The sequence below is a fragment of the Malus sylvestris genome, chromosome 8, assembly GCF_916048215.2.
Source record: "Malus sylvestris chromosome 8, drMalSylv7.2, whole genome shotgun sequence".
Taxonomy (NCBI): domain Eukaryota; kingdom Viridiplantae; phylum Streptophyta; class Magnoliopsida; order Rosales; family Rosaceae; genus Malus; species Malus sylvestris.
This window is the reverse complement of record NC_062267.1, coordinates 27,772,353-27,781,815: the sequence shown is the minus strand read 5'-3', so window position 1 is coordinate 27,781,815 and position 9,463 is coordinate 27,772,353. Positions and strand designations below refer to the sequence as shown.

Genomic DNA, 9,463 nt, shown 5'->3' with positions numbered 1-9,463 from the left:
TTATATTTTAGTTTATTAGGTCCGATAATTTTTGCATTATTACTCATTAAGCCTCGCCTCATACGTTAGTTATGATTTGCAAAGCTAATGCTTTTCAAATTTTTTATGTGTGATTCCCTAAAGCAATTCTACCTAAGGGTAATAAATATAGACAAACTAAAAATACAATAAATTCATACAAAAAAAAAAAGTAATATATAAGGTGACGTGGACACGAGTCAAAAGACTATTTTTAGTTTTTCATCTTATAAACAGTATTATTGAAAACATGATCTTTTCTAAGTACTAAAATGAAGTTTTCTATAAATAAAAAAATATACAAGTTATGCCTTTTAATTTGAAGATACTTAATGGAGAGTGGGGAGAATCTGAAATTATTACATTAATTTAAGGAATGGGAGAGTTTCGAACATGGGACGCTTGAGTAGAAACTCAACATCCTATCCGTTAGAATGTTGGACTGCATACATGTATATGAATATTTATATACAATGTCGTCCAAAGATAATCTAAATTATAAATGCCTTTATCACATGTTTTTGCTAGTTCGATTTTTAAATGTCTCTTTTATTCTTCCCTTCTCCTTGAATCAATGAATCATGCTGACCGCAGAACTAGTAGCCTTTGAAGCATTGTTATTTGTAAGGCTCTCGATGTTGTTGCTGTTGCCCTTATTGTTATCTGGAGGCATTATCACAATATCAATTGAACCAGAATCCTGATGATGAAAGCTTGTTGACGGTACTGAATGACTCATCTTCTCTATTTCTTTGCCCTTACCCCACAGCACCGCATATAAGCCACACACTATCAACACTGCTCCCAAAACGCTGGTATAATTTTCCAGTTAAACAAACATCACGTAAATAATTAAAATCAAAGACAAGCAAGGACATGTATATTTAAGAATATAAGTGAGAATGCGACGACAAAGTTTCACATTAATGGTGAGGGACCAAATCATGTAAGGTCCCTCTTCCCATTAATGTATAATTCATTCTCAACAATATACATTTTAGAGAATAATCAATGATAAATTAGAGCTATATCAATTAACAAAACCATTATTATTCGAGAAAATGCAAGATGACCATGTTAGAATGCGAAAATCAAGTTTTTCAGTCAAGAGTACATACATACCTTCCAAGATGCAACTTCTCATCTAATACCAAAGACCCAACGATGGCAATGAGCACCAACATGAGAGGGTTGAAAACAGATACAAACAAAGGGCCTCTCATGCTTATGCACAAAGAAATAAATGTAGCACATAGCCCAGTGACCATAATTCCCTACAGCATAAAGTCACCAACATATATAGATAGATCCAATTATTAATAGATAGATATAGATAGATTCAATTAATTAATAATTGACTATAAATTCAAGTACTCTAGATAAAGAAGAAGAAAATGTTAAAACAATAAATAGCTAGTAAAAGAAGGGTGTGACGTACCGAGTATGCCGCTGTTAGAAGCCTAATGTTCCACCCTAGCATCCATTGGCTCCACCCCCTCTCCATGCAGAGGGCAAAACCAACGGCCTGGATTGACCCCATTGCTGACATTAAAGCAGTGCTTGAATAATAGCAAGGGTATGTCACACTCATTTTAGTCTATGAATTGCACAAAACAAATAATTAGCTAAATAAATCCAAAATGTAAATACTATCATCTTGTGGAAAGATGAAACGGAAATTAATAGGAAGACAAATGCTAATGTATTTATAAATGAAAAGCTTCTTCTTAATTAATTTATTTATAGGAAGACGAGTTCTGGTTTTTTTTATTTTCACAGGAGATGTTGAAGGAGGAGAAATTCGATGGAAGAAAAGATACAATGATGAGTGCTCTTAATTACTTGAATTGCAAATCTCTTGCATAGACATTAGCTTTGACTTTATAAATTCTCCTTTTCATTGAACTGACAGATTTAATAATGATTTTTATTACATACGTGACTAACATTGTGGGACAATGATTTTTGGGACTCCACATGGTGCTCTGGGTGCGTTTGGTACGCAGACGGGACGGGACGGGACGGAACAAAGGTGTAATTTTTGAAAAAGACATGGGGTATATTTGTCTTAAAATGGTAAAACATTGTGTTCCACAGACGTGGAACAAACCCGTTCCAGGGGGGGAGGTGGAACGCAAAAACACCCAAAATCTGTCCCGTGGAACAGCCCGTTCCACCCATTTTTGGCGCACCAAACGCGGGACGGAACGCCTCGTCCCGTTCCGTCCCGTCCCGTCCCACGTACCAAATGCACCCAGAGTGGCCGAAATGGCCAACAAGCTTGGAGTGTGTGGCTTGGAGCAGATCAGGCTCCTTAGATTGGACCCCTCAAACCATGGAGTCAAAACAAGTGATTCTGATATCTCTGAACTGGGAGAGATTTTTTAGTGTGATCGTCACACAGGGTGATACACCACGTGTCGTTATATAAATGGTGTGATATGTGTGTTAAAAAGTTAATAACTTAAAAAATAAAATTTTCCACCACTTACACAAAAACACGTGATGTACCATCCGTGTTCTCGTCACAACTAAAAATTTCTCCCGAATTGGAAGGCGAGATCCATCTCATCGAGACAAACAAACTTGTTCTTGAAAAAAATGAAAATATAATTGAATCCCAATTAGTAATGTATCTTGAATATCTAGGAACTTTGTATATTAACGTGATTGGCGTGCGTCGCATGCATATCAAACAGACTCCTAATAATATTGTGTTCACCAGTGCCAAGACATACTCACAACCTCGAGCCGAAAGGACTTACGCGTGACACCTAACTGTCATTGCCACTAGTATAAATTTACATAGGAATTTATAGATCACGCAACAATAAGGACTGCTAGCAGTGAGACTTGAACCTTGGTGTGGTGACACACAAGGTAAGCACCTTACCAACTGAGTCAACCCTCATTGGCAAAAAGATAGACCCTTGTAACTCTTTTTTTGTAGATAAAAATCCACCTAGAGTTAAACATCCAAATAAAATCCAAAATTCAAATGGTCTACTATGTGGCTATGTAGGCAAATAAATGACATATTATTATAAAATATTTACAACTCATGCCACAATACCCTAAATATGTCATTAAGTGTTTTTCTTTTTGGTCGAACAGTAAGTGTTATTATTACTTACCCTTAATTATGATAAATGAGCAATGAGCTCCTATTTTAAAACCAGGTATTACAAATATAAATAATATCTATAACTACTAATATATTATACTATGTAATATATCTACATATAGACTAATTTACCTATATTTTAAAAATTCAATAATTTACCTACATTCTTTTGATATAAATGATTTACCTACAATTATATTTATTTTAATCACCTAAATGACCTATTATTATAAAATATTTACAACTCATGCCATAATGCCCTAAATATGTCAATAAATATTATTATTACTCACCCTTAATTATGATCAATGAGCAAGAGTGTTGATAAACTTATCCTATTGTCCTATTTTTTTCACCCACATTTTAATAAAAATATTAATGGCATATTTATCCTTTTGAAAACGACTTTTAAACCCTTATTTATTTCATTATAATTGATGTTGTTATGGATAAAAAAAAACCAAATAAAAAAACCTAGAAAAAACCCAGCTACCTTTCCCCTACACCCACCTTGTTCCTTTCCCCCCAATCGTGTCTCCATCTCTTTCTCTGTAGAAATTGGAAAAACTGAAATAGGACAATAACTTGAGCCACCAATGCCAACAAAGAGAGATATCCCAACTTCTTACCAATTTAACTAATTCCCTCATGGCCACAAACTCAGCTCAAAATGGACACCGATCCCTTCATTTTTCCTAGTCACCACCGCAATAAAATCTCCCTTCTCATCACGCACCACCACTCCATAACCCCCACCCGACTGCTCCCCACCCATGCTTCATCCTCTCTCTAGCACATTGTAAGGTTTAGCCCATCTCATCCCTATTAGTGTAGATAATATCATTTGTTAAAAAAATAGAGGATATTTTAGGAATAACAATGGGTGAAGAAATAACATTTTAATTTTTAAACTTCTTATAGTGAATAGAATTATAAAGTGGGTGGGAAAATAAGACAATGAGGTGAGTTTAGTAGCACTCATGAGCAATGAGCTCCTGTTTTAAAACCACGTATTACAAATATAAATAATATCTATAACTACTAATATATTATACTATATAATATATCCACATATAGATTAATTTACCTATATTTTAAAAATTCAATAATTTACCTACATTCTTTTGATATAATTGATTTACCTACGATTATATTTATACTAATCACCTACCTTTAAATGTATATTAAATTATCTATATTTGCTTGTACAATAATTTACCTAGCTGTAAGAAAATACAAGTAAATTAATTTTCAAACACAAACATATGTAAAGAGCAAGAACATGTTAAAAAGAGCAGCAACGTGGAGTATTGTCTTAAAAAAAAGCAATTATAAAATTTGAAATTTGATAGAAGAAAAAGGGAAAAAACTGGACCTATCATCCCACAGGATGAGATTATACATACCAATCAATTAAAAAAATTTAAACACCATTTATGAAATCGTTAACAGATTTGCAATTAATATATTCCACCAAATTTGTTTTAAAATAATGAGGGGCATTTTAGGATGAAAAATTTATAGAATATGAGTCACTAAGCCATAAATAAAATTTTTTTAGTTGGATTCTAGTCATTGGGTTTAACTCTAGAAAAAGAAATGAGACGGATTATTATTATTAGTATTTTGAATAAACGATATTATCTATATTAAGGGGAGGGGGTGAGATTAGCCTCACAATTGGCTAGAAATAATATGGTTCAAATTCGCCTTTGGCAGGAATCGAACCTAAGATCTCTTACTTACAAGTGAAGAGGAATATCACTAAGCAATGAGATAGATTAATTAAAGGTGATAAAATATTAGGGAAAATTCAAAAGTTTTAGAAAAAAAAAAAAAAAAGCCTTCATTAGTTAAAGGTTACCTAAAAATATAGCCAAAATTAAATGGTGGGTTAGAAGCTTTAGTAAGATGCCGTCAAGAAGAAAAACTTTGGTAAGAGAATCACCAGGATAATGAGCCATATAGCGTTACAAATACAGCTTCCGAAGGCCAGAATCTCTATGCGGTAATGATGCCAAGTGGCTGTGTTGTTGCTGACTTGTATGTAAAAGGTCAACATGCGTGGACCATATTTTGATTTCCACACCCTCATAAAAGGCCAGAAGCATTGCTCCACCTATTCCCATTAATGTTCCCACCACCTTCGCCTTCCCTGTTAGGCTTCTCAAATTCAATTTCTCCAGCCTAAGAAAAATGATCATGATTAACGTTAATAATAAAAATGTTAAATATCATCAATTATCTACATCTCGTCATGCTTAATTTTGCCTTCAATTCTCCTTGATCGTACTTTTGACTTTTCATATTACTTTTCTTAGTTTCATTACTCATTCTCCTCGATTCATTTAGATCAATGTATTTGGTGATTGTTTTAGATAAACTCGTCAGAACTTCATCCCTTATTTATCTTTTAAAAGTTGTTAACTGAGACAAATGTCCTAATATGTTAATAAAATGAATTATTGCTCCACATTCAGACGATTATAATAACAATACTCACAAACTTTTAAATTGAAGGCCAAAGCTTCAATTAGACTTAACTTCAAAGACTAATACTATAATGTCTTTTCAAAATAATAATAAAGCTGGAAAATATATATGTATTTACCTGAAGGTGATGGCCAAGATGAAGGTAATAGCTGGGATGAGTTGGGATATGGCAGAAGCAAATGTGGCCGATGTTAAGGCTAAGCTTTCAATGTACAAATTTTGTGATAACGATCCACTGCAATATTAATGTTAATTAATTAACAGTCATTTAAATACATGGAAAAAAATATATAGTCATTAAAGACAATTTTAGCATATTTGCTAGTCATACCATGTTTTTGTACCATATTTTCATGCCACATTATGTGACATTTGATGTGGACAACCATATCATTTGAATTAATCAGATTTTTAATTTAGTTCATTATTTAATAAACTAATGATTAAGAAATACTAGTTAATTAAATGATGATTGTGGTATACGATGAGTCTTTCTCCTTCTTTTCCTTGGGTTTTGCAAAATTTTCAAATGATGTGGCTGTCCACATCAAATGCCACTTAAGGTGGTATAGAAATATGATATAAAAACATGGTATGAATAGCATTACTCGCCTTTTTTTCTTCTATTTATTTGGAGAACACACATGGCATCTCATTTCATTGAAATAAGGACATAAATAAACAATTAACGCATATTTTTATTGTATTAGCATAGAACGGCAATGCTGTTGTGTATGTACATACCAGATAAGTTCTTTTTTTTTTTTTTTTTTTTTTTTTTTTTGAAAATGGAAAAACTGTGGATGCTGCCTTATGAGCCCTAGAAAGATCAAATATATATTGGCGCAAGAGTTACGTAAAAAGTTGTGGACATGCGTATTTACAGAGATACACAGTTGGCAATTCCATTTAGGAGTGTGCTATCCACATACCCTTGTTAATTTCTGTCTGTTGATCTTCTTCAATTCATCCGATCCAACCGTCGAAAATTAGAATAGTGTGTGAGAAGTAAAATGGGGTGTGTAGATATCACACCCCTTCCATTTATAGTGGACCACCCCTGTAAGCACTAATATCTACAGCATGCACAACCAATATATACGCACCAATAAATATAAATATAGCTTATACGTACGATTACAATTACTTTCTCCCCAAACAAATATTATTTCCAATTATAACGTAGGAGAATATCATGATTTGGAAGAAAGACAATTGCACATGGATACGGTTCTTACTCGAACAAGCCAGACAAAAATCCTTGCAGGAGTACCATCCATGTGAGTTTTGGCCTGTTCTTCCTGCATGCAAAAATAAACACCAATGAACTGTTTTTAAGAAGTAGCGGATAGGGTTTGCTTGCTATCTCTCTTTTCTCCTTTTTGTTTTGGAATTTGCACAGGGTTTAAAGTCAATGAAACTTCTTGTACGTGCATATATGATGAACTTATTGAATGTTCTCAAACATTACTGTAAATACATCAGAAGATTATGCAGCTACTTTACACAGAGAGAGAGAGAGAGAGAGAGAACACGAATAGAGAGAGAACTAATAACTAGACAATAATATGATTTTTATTTTTTCTGTAAGGAGAAAAAAGATTCACAAAATAACAAAAAATAGGTATTATATGGCACTGAATATTTCTATGGAAAAACAAAAAATAATAAGTTATGTTATGTATAAGAAGAAAGGAGAGAGGTGCAAAATTGCAAATGATCACCTTTCAATGAAAAGAGCAATAGGAAGAAGGAAGGCGGTTCCAAAAATGAAGCGATATGCAACAAGAATCCTTAAGTTCATTCCATCGTTAGCGGCCAGTTTGTAGAGAATATTAACTCCTGCAAATGCAAACTGAACCACCACCATTAACAACACTGGCTTCAACCCATGCAGAGCATTACATATCGTACCAGTACCCATCGCCATCGATCACCAATATCACACACTCTTAGAGACACAGAGAGAGAGAGAGAGAGAGAGAGAGAGAGAGAGAGAGAGAGAGAGAGAGAGGGTTTGAGTGGTAAAAGAAATAAATTATGGAATTGATTGAAATTGAGATATTTTAGAGCTCTCGGTGCTTCTTATTAAGGATCAAAATGTAACAGATAAAACTTAGCTTGTATTGTAATCTGTTATATTTGTTACAACTGTCAATAGTCAGATGGTTAGGATTTGTTACAACTGTCAATAGTATATATATATATAGGAAACCTTTAAGGGAAGGGATCTCTATATTTTTATAAAAATGGGGATTAGTTGTAGAGTCCACACCACATCGAATTTTAACGATCCGAACCGTCTATTTTTCAAGTTGTACATCATAGATCATCCTTGCAAAATATTAGCCAAATCGAAAATATTTAAGACATCTAATTGGGTTCAAAGAAATGAACGAATACTTTGTTATATAAGAAATAATGAAACTTGATCTTGATAATTAAATAGGCAAATGGTTTCGGATTGACGTGCTTGTTTCTTATTGGTGACCCATCATTTGGTTTGCAAATTTAGTTTAAAATTTTAGCCTCCATAGCATTATCTTGAAAGTAATTCAGAGAAAGTATAATGTGATCAATGCGCAGAGAGAGAGAGAGAGAGAGAGAGAGAGAGAGAGAGAGAGAGAGAGAGAGAGAGAGAGAAGTGGCCGTTACAGCTAGGTGGAAAGCTAATATTTACAGTTTGTGTTTACCTAATTGCTTGGTATAAGGATATGAGAGAATGATTATGAGATAAACAAATTCGTAAAGGGATTTATGTATTTTTTTCATTCATTTGTTGTTAGTAAATATTTGAATAAAAATGATACACATTACTTGGCAATTTATTGGCCGAAATAAATGTGTCCGAGTGGAATGAACTCAAACTAAAAAATTATCAACTAATAATAGGCAAACAACTAACAATATTGATAGGTTCCAGAATCAAGGTTTGGGAGATGTCATTGTTACTTTAAAATTGTCATTCTAGAGTCTAGACTCCTCCATATATATTTTCTCTCATGTTTTCATAAATATGAAGACTAAATATTCTGCAAAATATATATTTTTTAAAGCGTTAATAACAGTCTTAAAAGTTTCCTCAAACCAAATTAAAGTTAACTAGACATTGTTTTTAAAGTTCTCTCATTTTTTCATAAATATGAAAAGTAACTACTGCTTACTTTATATTAAACTGACAAATAAACGTTCCAGCTAGAAGTGCAAGTTGAATGGTGTTTCTGATTCTAACAATAAAACTTTCGAATTCAAATTTGAAAATTCCAAATCCGAATAGTTTCCAAAAAATTGGAATGAAAGTTGGAATCCATGTAGAGATTCTAAGAATTACGATTTTTAAATGACATGCCTGACCCTTATATCCTCCAAACAACAGGGTAGGCACGTGCTAGCCAACACTCGAAGGTGACGAAACCATACTAACATGCATAAGAAGTAACGGCATAATTAAAAGGGTAAAAGACTGTTTACTACCCTAAAGTTTAGTGGTTTTCAACATTTAGTACATCAATTTTTTTTCGTCCCAGAGTCATACCTAAAGTGTAAATTTTGGGACAGTCTCATACATCCGTTAGTCAAACTGTTAAGTCTCCAGTTAACTGTGATGTGGCGCCTATGTGGCCAATGACTGGGCGCCAGGTGGGTCGCCACGTGTGTCCAGGTGTTTTTTTTTTTTTTTTTTTTTTTTTTTTTGTAAGAGGGGTTTCAGTGAAAAAAAAAAATTCAAAAATAAAAAATCACGACCCCCCATCTTACCCAGAAAAGTGAAAAAGTGAAAAGTGAAACCACTTTTCACTCCCCCAGAAAATCGCGACCTCCCATCTCCGT

The 9,463-nt window shown here is 33.4% G+C and overlaps 1 pseudogene; it reads right to left on the bottom strand.

Annotated features, from left to right (window-relative positions):
- Positions 1-451: 451 nt before the first annotated feature.
- On the bottom strand, positions 452-7,565 carry LOC126631027 (WAT1-related protein At1g25270-like; annotated as a pseudogene).
- Positions 7,566-9,463: the final 1,898 nt, after the last annotated feature.